Raw genomic sequence first — 12,701 nt, 5'->3', positions numbered from 1 at the left:
TAACCACATGGTACCCGACCGCTCTTTACTACAGAAACTGCAATCTACAATACTGGAATATACTGTTCACAGGGGCAGTAAACCCACACAACTGCCGAATGCACATTCTACAAAGGGCAGATACTATACACACTAACAAGCAGTATCAGTTCCCTCTTATAACCTTAGGGGCGGTCGGGTAGCCTAGTGGTTAAAGCGTTCGCTCGTCACGCCGAAGACGAGGGTTCAATTCCCGACATGGGTACGATGAGGGAAGCCCATTTCTGGTGTCCCCCGCCGTGATATTGCTGGAATATTGCTAAAAGCGGCGTGCAACCAAACTCTCTCACTCACTCACCCACTCTTATAACGTTATCTCACTCAGGCCATACCCTGATCACACTGAAAGTTAAGGGGGTGGTCACTGTTATTCATAGATATGTAATACACAAGAGGTGCTGATTACAAAACTTAAATAGATTCTTTCAACAGAGTTGTTAAAACACGTTACTTTATTTTACCCCAACAATACATCACGTGACATCTGCGCACATGTGTAAAGTTAACTAGGTCACAAGTCAGCCATGGTCGGGAAGGGTAACACGGAAGTAAAGCTGCAGGTACGTGAAATCATATCATTTCATCATATAACAGGTTGACCGTTTCCCGATACAAATGAAGAGTGTTGTTTAATGAATTGTACATTGTCTCTGTCAATGTATTTCAAGTACAGCTGAATCTGAACCACTGTAATCATTTACATTATCGTTTTGTTGTTCTTGGCGTGTTGCTTATCACCCGCTCAGCAAAAGTCCAGCTATATGGGGCGGTCTGTAAAAATCGATTCTGGACAAGACAATCCAGCGATTGACATCGTGACCTTGGGATAAAGTGAATTGCAATCAACCAGCTTGACCAGACAATCCATTTTGTCAATGATTTCATATATTTCTGGGGAGGGTGGGGGGAGGGTGGAGGGTTAGGGAGGCTTTGTATTCTCATCCGGGATCCCCAGTGGGTTCTTCGCAGGATATTGAGTTCAACGTATTATATAGCCTATTAATGCTTGCTCTACCAAGAAGAGTATTTTCTGTCTGCCTCATGTTGCATTGGCCTGTAGATGTGGCTAATTAAGTCATTATACACTTGGGCAAGGCCTACGAGACAGGCTCAAACAGGTCTTACAATGTACATGATACGACCCATAGTCTCACATAGAAAACTCACGTGACAGTATGTATGCAGCGTACTGCGCAATTACAACCTAATAAAGCTGCAGGTACGTGACATGACCTAGTTTGTTTAAGGGTGTATGCTCTGAATAATTTTGGGGGTGGGGGGTGGGGGGCGCGCAATAATTTTATGCTATTTAAACCCCCATCAAGGGCATAGCTACTAACAATCTTAGTTAATAATCATATATTAAATCAAATGCATAACATTCTACATACAAAATTATCATTTATTTCACTTTCTTAAAAATAGTTAAAGGAGCACTTATCTGATTAAACAGATCCTCTATGAATGAAACTTTGAAATATTTATCCCTCGTGATGGAAAAATTTACACAGTCAAGCAGGACATGCTTGACAATGATTCTTTTTATCACAAGGGATGCAAAATGGAGGATCCTCATCTTTCAATAAATATTTATGAGTATATCTACTGTGGCCAATAGGACATCGACGTAAAATGACCTCTTCAAACCTGGACTGACAACCCAAGCACGTGTAACCGATATTTGGTTTAATTTGATGGAACTTATTCATGCCTACTTGGTTGTCCAACTTCTCTTGCTTGAGATTTCGGATGTAACATCTAATCACAGGTTTGTTATTACTGTATGGGATAAGAAGTGGTGTCACAGATTTGTTGAGTGCTGCTTTTGCTGCAGCATCAGCTATTGTGTTACCTGTTATGCCCACATGACTGGGACACCAACAAAAGACGATGTCGTATTGGCCAGTTGAAAGATCATTGTAAAGTTCTAAAATATCTAAAATAACTGGATGAGTCGAAGAGACATTTTTCAGTGTCTGAAGACATGATAGAGAATCAGAAAAGATGATAAACTGTTTACATGCAGACTGTCGTTGAATGTATACCAAGACTGTAAGGATAGTATTGGCCTCAGCAGTGAAAATAGCATTGGCCTCAGCAGTGAAAATAGAGCTATTTTCTGGTATTGTAGATGACATAACTTTTGATCCAACGACAGTGGCACTTACCACTTTGCCACCGTCCTTGGATTCATCAGTAAAGATTGAATGGTGAGTGTTGAATTTATTTCTTAATTGTAAATATTTCTGTTGATATACCAGCTGATTTGTGTCTGAGTTTATAAAACATGTCAGGGAAAAGTCTATTTCTGGCCTCACTAACTGCCAGGTAGGAGCAGACAAAAGCCAATTTGGAACGAAAATATCTAGATGTAGATAAGCACCAAAAATATGGGATTTGATATTAATTAATTGGGGTGGACCCAACTTTTGTTTCCTCTGAAACAGTTCTTCATTTAGGGGATGAAAAACGGAGTCATAAGCAGGATTGGAAGGATTAGAATGCTATTTAGTGATGTATTGAAGAGACAATTTAGTACGGCGTTGTTTCAAAGAAGATTCATCAGCCTCGACATAGAGCTCGAGGCTGTCAACAGGAGAAATTCGAAAAGCACCAAGACATAGTCTTAATCCTTGATGGTTGATTGAATCTAAGTGTATTGAATCTTGTGTAAGATCCAGCATACACAATGGTGTCATAGTCCAATTTAGAGCGGATTAAATATCTATTATCTAGTAATTATCGTGTGAAGGAGAGTTGTCTGATCCCTGCCCTAATTAGAATTTGAGATGACTCTCAACAAATCTCGCCCCTTCAGGCATTTTGTCTTTAGATATTAATATGGCGTAAAAACGTCAAATTGTGGTCGAAAATTAATCCCAGAAACTTGGCTTCTTTTACAGTCTTAATTGGAGTGCCATCTAAAAATACCTCAGGATCTTTATGGGGATTATATTTTCCACAGAAATGTATACAATTGGTCTTGGTCTGTGAAAACTTAAAGCCATTCTTGAGAGACAATTTAATCTCTCAATAAGCATATTTTAACCACAGCAAGAAATATTATAATCCACCACAAACAATGGATCATCAATTGAGTCATTTAATACTATTGATAGACTATTTATTTTGAAACTGAACAATGTGACAGAATACTGCCCTGTGGAACCCCCTGATCCTGATTATAAGATGAGACAGGGTTGATCCAACACAAACCTGAATTTGTTTGAGTTTTAAGAACAGCGACAGAAAATCATGCAAATCTTTTAAAATTCCTTGCTTCCAAGTAGTATCATGAGCTTTTTCAAGATATAGCTACGTCATATTGCTTGTGGACCATAGCATTTTTAATGAATGATTCTAAACGAAAGAAATGACCAATTTTACTTTGATTTTTTCGGAAACTGAATTGGATATCACTGATTAGATTGTTGGGTTCCAAACGATTAGTAACCATGAACTCTATGGTTTTACGAACCAATCTAGTTAACGACCTTGGTATAGGAACAACGATGGCATTTCTCAATGTCCCGTTGTCGAAATATCATAAAAAATAGTCAGTAGCATTTCAATACAAGATTCAGGCAAGTGTTTTAAGAGCTGATAATGGATATCATCAGCTCCTGTTGCAAGATCATGAGCTTGAGCTAAGGCAGTGTGTAGCTCATGTAGTGAAAATACTTAATTATAATCTTTGCCATTGTCAGAATTAAACTTCACTTTTTACCTCTCTTGTTGTTTTAGATATTTCTGAAATTTTGGATGATAATTAGATGAAGAAGAGCGTTTAGCTAAAGTGTCACCAGATTTATTTGCAATATCAGATTTTGCAGTCAATAAATAATTGTCTTCTATGGGATGATGAATACTAGATTTGGAACCTTTGCCTTTGCTTTTATTGATCTATTGACATATGCATGCGTGAGTTTATTTTGGAAACATAGTTGTTTTTTCCAATTCTGACGTTTATATTGTTTTAAAGTTCATCGAGCCTTGGCTTTATTGATTTTATACATTATTTGAATTATTAACAGTAGGATGATGTCAAAAGTATTTCTCTGCTTTCTTCCTACACTTCCTAGCTTGTTTACAGTCGTCATTAAACCATGGTTTATCGATGTGTTGGCTCACAGAAGATTGAGGAATAGTTTCATCAGCTATATGTTTCTTTTTGTCATTTCTAATAACAGAACAAGAGGTGTAGGTGGTAGGTTTCGGCACCTTCGGCACCCCCGCTCCCACCCACCACAGAGTGTCAGCAAATACATTGTTTCACAGCTGCTTATACCCAGCATGCAAACACAAGAAATACAGGGGCGATATACTCCAGTAAATACGGCATGAACAGCTATGTTTGTTCACCAAATAAAATGCTAGGCTGGTTTGGCTCATAACAAGAAATCGGAAACATATGGAACTCAGAGGTCGACATTAACAAGTTGGCCCATGAGCCACCGCCTTCTGGCATAGGTCTCTAGGCAAACGTATTCATATAAAACTTAACATTCAAAGCCCAAATACAATATCATATAGAAAATTAAAGTAACAAGTTTCCAACACAGGGCTTGACATGACCAGCTGATTGATAGAACCCATTTTTCCACCCGTCCAGGTGACGTTAGGGTCAAACTTCCTAAACACAATTCCTGGAACAAATGCCCTCAACTACCATATTACCTTCCTCCATCGACACAGGGGTGCAAATCCACGGCACACGGGTTGTCTAATTTGTCGCCTTTTATGACAAGCAATGGGATACTGAGGACACATTCTGCCCCGGGTCCCCATGGGGAACAAAACAACGGTAATGTTCCAAAATCTATTTAATCACCCTTGGACATGTCAGGACATGTTCACACCTTCAATGTACCTTATGGATGTGAAAAGAAATGTATTCATAAAAATTACACGGCTACAGTTAGACACATTAAACTTAACACAAAATAACTCGGAAAATATGTATATAAAATGTCTTTAAATAAATACCCACCATTATTATTTAAAATTACCTGTAAATATAACTTAGGAGGTAGGATATATATTATTATACATCTAGTGTTGATTTAATTAGACCCCAGTCAAATAAAAACAATAGGAAGGTGTTGAGGTGTTTTCAAATTAGTCTGTGATTTACCCCATGTTTTTTCATATGTCATATTGACTTGAACCGAATGTTCTCGTGTAACAGAACACATATGAACAATTGACTTGCTTTTGCATGTGGTTGTTATGGATGCCAATGTTGGTACAGGATAATCCTCGCAAACACCTGGTATCATAGGTATCTAATAGATTCATGAACACATGCTCATGATATAGTTGGATTCATAGAGTGGTTATTGTATCTATTTGACAAAAAGATCTAAATACATTTGCTTTACACATGATTTCATGTCATACACACAATCTTTGGTCAGACTGAATGCATATGGTTTATTTGTGACAACAACATATATACCATTATATGTGTGTGATGTATCGCCATGAGTACAAACGGCCAAGGTAGGTATGATCTTATTTCCCTTTTAAGAATTCTGATGTTTCTGCTTCAATTAACCATGAGGTGATGTGAGGTGAAATGGGGTTTAACGTCGCGTCCAAGCAATTAACCATGAACGAAAGCACAAAACAATATCTGTTACAATGGATCCTTATCACTAACAATCAACTCTATGATAACAATAGTTAAAGACTGTAACAGAAAACATATAAACTAGTCTGGAACGTTAACAATTTACCTGGAGAAGCTGAATTGACAATATCCAGAGAGGCTGAATTGCCCATACCTGGAGCGGCTGAATCGACTACGTCCGGAGAGGTTGAATCCACTACACCCAGAGAGGCTGTATCGACTGCACCCAGAGACACTGAATCGACGACACCCGGAGAGGCTGAATCGACTACACCCGGAGAGGCTGAATCGACTACACCCAGAGACACTGAATCGACTACACCCAGAGACACCGAATCGACTACACCCAGAGACACTGAATCAACTACACCCGGAGAGGCTGAATCGATTACACCCAGAGACACTGAATCAACTACACACGGAGAGGCTGAATCGACCACTTCCGGGGAGGCTGAATCAAAATCCGGTGAGTTACTATTTTTATCTCACCAGAGCGAAAGTCACGTGAGCTGTATAGATAGAGTTCTGGTCGTCTCTTAACGTCTTCTCAGAAACCACCAGACTAGTTAAGCTGAATTGACACGTAATTGTGTTAAGATGTGCGAATCCAGTAGCCACATTGAAAAAAATATGCATGAGAACTACTCAGCAATTCGTGTTGAGCATTTCACTAACAGGTGTTACAATATCGACAAATTAAATAACATCAACTGGGATCACATGCATGTGATTTGCATGGCTTGCAAAGAAACGTTCTCCACAGATTCAGTTTTAGTCAAGCCAAAAATAGTTGTGAAGGCCCTATTCTAGAGTATCATTACTGGCATTTTATCACCAGGACCACCAGTATTAGGTCATGTAGCAATGAGTGATGTGGTGATATTGTTTTTTAATATTTTTTTTATTAATCTAATACCGCAGTTAAGCAGAATGAGTGCCCCCAGTTATCACCAAATACTTGTTAAATCATGGCATGCCTTGTAATATTTTTTCCATGGCAACCTGATTCAAAACCCATTTGTCCCTAATATCTCACTTTTCATTCGTCTTCTGTGAAGACATAAGCAGCTGTGTATCTTTATATTTGGTCAAAACCTAAGGAGAGCCTAGATTCAATGTCATGGTGTCCACTGTGGTTGGTTGGTTGGTTTGTTGTTTAACGCCGCACTCAGCAATATTCCAGCTATATGACGGCGGTCTGTAAATAATCGAGTCTGGACCAGACAATCCAGTGTTTGATATCATGAGCATCAATCCACGCGATTGGGATTGATAACATGCATCAACCAAGTCAGCGAGCCTGACCACCCGATCCCATGGTTGCTGGGTTGCTGAAGACCTATTCTACCCCGGAATCTTCACGGGTCCTTTTCCACTGTGAAAGTGGGTAGTCATTAGCTATTATGATCTTATTCATCAAACGCAGGTCTGCAGAGAAGTAAGGATTTGTATTAATGTCTTCATTCCAACTGAGCAAGTACAAGCACTCTATTGCATTTTGGCACAGATATCTCATTCATGGATATTGTACGTGCGCTTCATTAGACATGCTATATGATTACCCCCTTGTCTCGAGGGTTTAGAACCACAGAAGATATCACCATTACATATATAGCTACAAAAACCGTTTCACTAATCATAAAGAATGTTTTACTTAAAGCATTGTACCGGTGTCGTGGTAAGAAATAGGAATAACTTACAAAAAACGCTAATGAATCTTTTCCACAATCATAAAAACACCTCTGCTAAAGGCCTTTTGTAAGATTTCCAACAACCAGAAACGTGTTTATGAATCAATATCAAATAGTGATGATACCAGGTGTTTGCGAGAAGGTGACAGTGCAACCCGCCATATACACATGCAAAGGCAAGTCAATTGTTCACCTAAAAACACGGTAACATAGGTAATGTCAAAATTGGGAAATGCATAGGACATCATTATAAACACATGCAATTGCATATTCAGGTTACTAATTGGTTCCATTTTTGGCTTCCGCACAACAGTCTTCCCACTTATAGCAATCAAGCGTGGGCCAAAAAATGTTGTACATATGTAAATAAACATAGAGAGATGACAACAACTCGAAAGTTTTTTATTCAGCTATAGAAATTATTTTTTTTGAATTTGATGATGTTAATTTTGGCGACTGCAACTTTATTTCAAACTTCATGTAGACCAATTTGTTTTTCATAAATGAATTCACACAGGTCTTATGAATGCAATGATGAATGTCTACGAGACCACCGCATGTCTACTCCTTTAGTTTGTTATGAGCGAAATCCAACAGGTTTAAGCTTCTTTTTTGTCATCCCTGGTTCAATTAAATATACTAGTATATAACATGAAACGTTTGGTTAAATCAATTATTTTCCATACATCAACAGTGTAAACCCTTAAAATAAAAAAACTAGTTCTTGGTTATTTTAACTAAATTTTCTGCAATATTCTTTTTGGTCTGTACTGGATTATCTCCTTCAGATTGCCATCACACAAATACCCATCCCCGAACACACCTCAAAAAAGAATGTTCGATCTCTTATCAATTTGTTTTGTTTCAGATTTATGCTGAGTGTGCAAGGAAGTTGATATTGTATGTAAAAAAATTAAGCCTGTCAAGAGGTTGTTCTTTATCCATGGAAATCGCCCTCTTTTCAAACCAGTAAAAGATAAGATAAAGAAACACAAGCCAAAATCAGACTAGAAACCGCTTTGCCAAGATATCTCCAAACGAGTGTCAGCTTTACGAAATGGCGGAGGAGGGGATTTGATACTCCATGTTGATGGGACTGATACTGAAGATAAATGCCTTGAATATTTTTATGAACTTGTAAATGATACATTTGCGCACTTGCTTGAACCCGGGGAAGTGTACATTGATACATATAAGCGAAAGCTGTTGTGTGAAATTGACCACTTTGAATGTTACACAGGGTTCATCGTAGTACATGTAAACTCTGTTACTGTAAATCAAATATTGTACCATTGTTATCGGTTATTCTGGTAATATATTTTTGTATTTATGTTTATTGAGTTAATTCAAGAAAGAATTGATTTTTCCACTTTTTCTATCAATGTTGCTTTCGGTCGTGTAATGAGACCCTGTGTTTCGATTTTATTACAATCTTTTAATTCTCTCATTTTATCTGTAGTATTCGGTTTCTTTGTCATGTTTCACACCTGGAAGGTTTTCTGTTTTATCTTTTCTGATAACATTCTTCCATTTCTTTTTCGTAAATATTAATATTAAAGCGTTCCTATTCTTACCAATAAAATCAGCGTTGTCATTAATACTTTATCACCAACACCTTTGGTATTAGAAGCCACACTTTTAATCAGTTCCACATCGTTCGTGCTCCTCAAAAGAGAGGTATGAAATTTCAAAAAACCTTTCCAATATTGTAAATCTGATAAGATGGAATTGATCATGTTTCCTTATTCATCGGTTTTCATTCTATGAAGCTCCCTAGTGAAATGAACGTCCTGTGAACAATAGATTGCAGATGGCTTTTGCTTAAAAATTCTAAACATCTGTTCACGTTCATTCGTCCCGTCATGTAAGTTATATAACACGTGTACAAGAGTTGGGACTGCAGCAAAGTTAAATTCAAATATTGTCATAGGTTTTGTCAGACGTATGTATAAATAATAATGTTCAGATTCCAAAAGCAACAAAAGTAAAGTGAACATCATGACAGTCCAAATACTCCATCATACTCAACAGGAATAAACAAATCTTAGCATAGTAATCACTTTTTGGCAAATCCAAGCAATCATTTAAAAACATTTCTCGTAAGCTGTCGAGGAACGAAACACATTGTAATAAACACGTGTATTTACAACAATTTCTCGGGGTCACACAGTGCCTTTCACGCGCAGCCACAATAGGACCTGGTTCTACTGTTATACAACTTGTTTGGATATAGTGAGTAAAATGACAATATTTATAACATGTTAATTCTAATTCTAATGAATCGTCCAGATTAGAAGAAACGTGCCATAGGTTTGGTTGTTATTGTGGGAGAAATTATTGACATTGTGAAGTGGTTGTCACCAGAACACTATTGTCTGCAGGTACTCATAGTAGACCGCAATAGGATGTTACTGTCGTTCGCGAACTAATTTACACATGCATCCAAAGTAGGACCTCGGGAATATTGTCATACAACTATTTCTTACTGAAGTGAAATAATTTAGATTTAAGTCAGCCTAAAGTTAAATATGCTGATATAGTTGGACGAAATATTCTGTACTTTCAGTTACACATTTACATGAAATGATGTAAATTTAAAAAAACAAAACAACCAAACATGTGCAGCGATGTGATCTCCAGAGTCTAATAATTAGTATACAGGTATATAGTCCGTCAACCTAACTTTTTTGACACCGTTTTAATCAATTATCTTCAAATTAATTCAAATTCATATAATCATATTTATACACATCGAAATGTTTGCCTGTGTCTTAATAGAAACTAACTTTTACAACTTTCTTCAACAATTGTGAAAAAGGAAACCCATATATGTATCATAAAAAAATCGCTTTCGTTTTGATGACAACATTCAGGGTGTGGTAGCAACTGATGGAATCTTAAACAGTTCATGTAAGCAAGTGATTCTCGTGCATGACCTGAGGTCATCCTTACAAATGTAATAATGAATATGCATGATTGGAGAACGGAAACGATACGACGGTTAACATACATTGATCAAGAAAGTCATCCTATCACAGGATTCAGAAGTGTGTACTTGTTCTTCAAATAGGAAGCCTAGAGAGGTATTACAATCGTATCGCTTTCCAGGTTTCAGATCGAACTTTAAGAGCATCGGATCTATACCGGATTATCTCCCCTGATCAGGCCATTGACAAGTCTTCAAATATCTTTGACAAGGGGTTCGTCTCAAAATTAAGATGTGTAGCAAAGTTAGACCGTTTCAATTTTAGAGTAGTGAGAGACGTTACTTGAAGATTTCACCAGAAAAAACGAGCTTTCGTTAAGATGATTCTACATAAGGAACACAATATTTCCCTTTCAAGATATACAATATGTAGGTTATTAGTGAAGTTTAGCTTCGGTACAAACGTGTGTCAGGCACAAAACTATCACTGTGTGAAAGAACTGTTTGGGTACATATGAGAGCAAACTATTTACGCACCATTTCATAGAAACGAGAAGAGGGTTACAAAATTATTTATCTTGATGAAACGTGGACAAATGCAAACCATAAGCCATCATATGAGTGGCAGCATTCTGGCAAAATCGTAAGATACCACCAGGGGAGGAGAGAGACTTTTATTGAACAATATATCATTACACTGATATAGACCGTTGGAAAATTCCTGCAAATTTTCAGATTTGCAATTACAGTCGCGTCTGAGCTCGCCAAAAAAAGAACATTTTCGTTTAACGGACTACCTAAATGACCTTGACCCCGTGACCTTGGTGACCTTGAATTTTTGAAAATGTTTTTAATCCTGCTACCCGATCCAGGGGTCAAAACAGTCAAAATCGCAAAAATAACGATTTCTTATTTGGGCTCCCTGCCTAAAAGACAAGAGCCCTATTGCAATCGTTCGATTTATTAGGGCTATTATTTATTATTCCAGCGTTTTTTGCTCCAATCCTACCTCATGAACCAGTTATCGGAAGCTCTTGGAAATTTGTACAAAGATACATATGGTCCTGAAGCAGATACCACAAAAATCTCAAGGCTCTTGGCTTAGGGACTAAGGGCAGGTAACTCAAAACAAGTTCAAAAATTGCAATTTCAACAGCTAATATCTCCGAAACTAAAGCTTTAATGACTTCCAAATTTCTTGTACAGCTGCAGAATCAGATACCCAATAATTTGGCCCCAGAGTCCAAAGTCGCTAAATGGCTTCGATTGGCCGTCATATTGGATTAGAGGTTTTGGCTCTTTTTTACCATTTTTCTCAGTACTTGTCTCTCAAAATGTGCTCAGCTCAAACTACCAGCTAAAAAGCTTCCAAACTTTACATACTTTATGTCCAAGTACCATACTACTAAGTTCTGAGAAAAAATGCTGAGATATGTCATCCATGGCCGCTATATTGACTCTTGCTTCCGGCCCAAAGTAATCTTCAAACTTTTGACAGGACTTCTTTAGCAAGCTCTGGCACTGGAAACTTATCAGGTAAAGCACTTGAACAACCAATGTTGTATCTTGCTTTGGTTCCTGAACAAGTTCTATTCTTGCTCTTATGTCAAAAATCACGTGATGTGGCGGCCATATTGGATTTTGGTAGCCTCTAATAAAATTACTTTACAAACTACGTATCTACTAAAGTTCTTCATTGAAAGTACTACAAATTACAATAATGCACCAGCATCAGACGCTGAACATTTCATGTTCTAAGCTCTTTGTAAAAATATTGCGTCATTTGGGGGCCATATTTGATTGAAGACCGTCAGAATGCATTAAAGTGATAAAAACGGCATAAAACATCATATATCTCAGCCATTATTAGTCCAATAGGTTTCAGAATTTGCATGTGACATCTTCATAAGATACTGATCAATTTCGATCTGGAGTTGGGCTCAAAAGTGCTACACCCAACCGTTTGGCCGCCATCTTGGATTTAAGATACGTTTCGTCAGGTTGTCATGGAAACCATACTTGCATTGTTAGATACAGACCGTTGGAAGATTCCTCCAAAGTTTCAGCTTTGTACGTAACATTGTTCATGGGAAATCGACAAAACAAGGTTTTAGTGGATAGATCCGCGGAAATTTGACCTAAACATATGATACAACAGGTCGGGGTAAACCATAAAAACCAATCGCTTCTACCATACATGCAATTACAGTTGCGACTCAGCTCGCCAAAAAAAGTACATTGTCGTTTAACGGACTTCCTAAATGACCTTGACCCTGTGACCTTAGTGACCTTGAACTTTTGAAAATGTTTTTAGTCCTGCTCCCCGATCCAGGGGGCAAAACAGCCAAGATTAGTGTCATTAAGAACTCAGTTTCAATGGCCCCCCGACACCCCAGAACAAGCAAACCATATG

General features: G+C 37.7%; 1 protein-coding gene across 7 annotated transcripts in view; it reads left to right on the top strand.

Annotated features, from left to right (window-relative positions):
- The first annotated feature begins 470 nt into the window (after positions 1-470).
- Positions 471-12,701, top strand: part of LOC124112858 — a 37,924-nt gene continuing 25,693 nt past the window's right edge. For 2 of the 7 annotated variants that reach the window (XM_046473027.2, XM_046473025.2), the window contains exon 1: positions 471-599. The gene's annotated coding sequence lies outside the window, so the exon portion shown is untranslated. Of the gene's footprint in view, positions 600-975; positions 2,250-4,651; positions 5,542-5,805; positions 6,138-12,701 lie in introns of those variants that run through there. The other 5 variants (XM_046473026.2, XM_048398979.1, XM_048398980.1 and 2 more) reach the window with 5 other exon arrangements.

Source organism: Haliotis rufescens, unplaced genomic scaffold, assembly GCF_023055435.1.
Source record: "Haliotis rufescens isolate VD_foot unplaced genomic scaffold, xgHalRufe1.0.p SCAF_19, whole genome shotgun sequence".
NCBI lineage: Eukaryota > Metazoa > Mollusca > Gastropoda > Lepetellida > Haliotidae > Haliotis > Haliotis rufescens.
The sequence above is the reverse complement of the archived record's forward strand: the minus strand, read 5'-3'. Positions and strand labels throughout refer to the sequence as shown.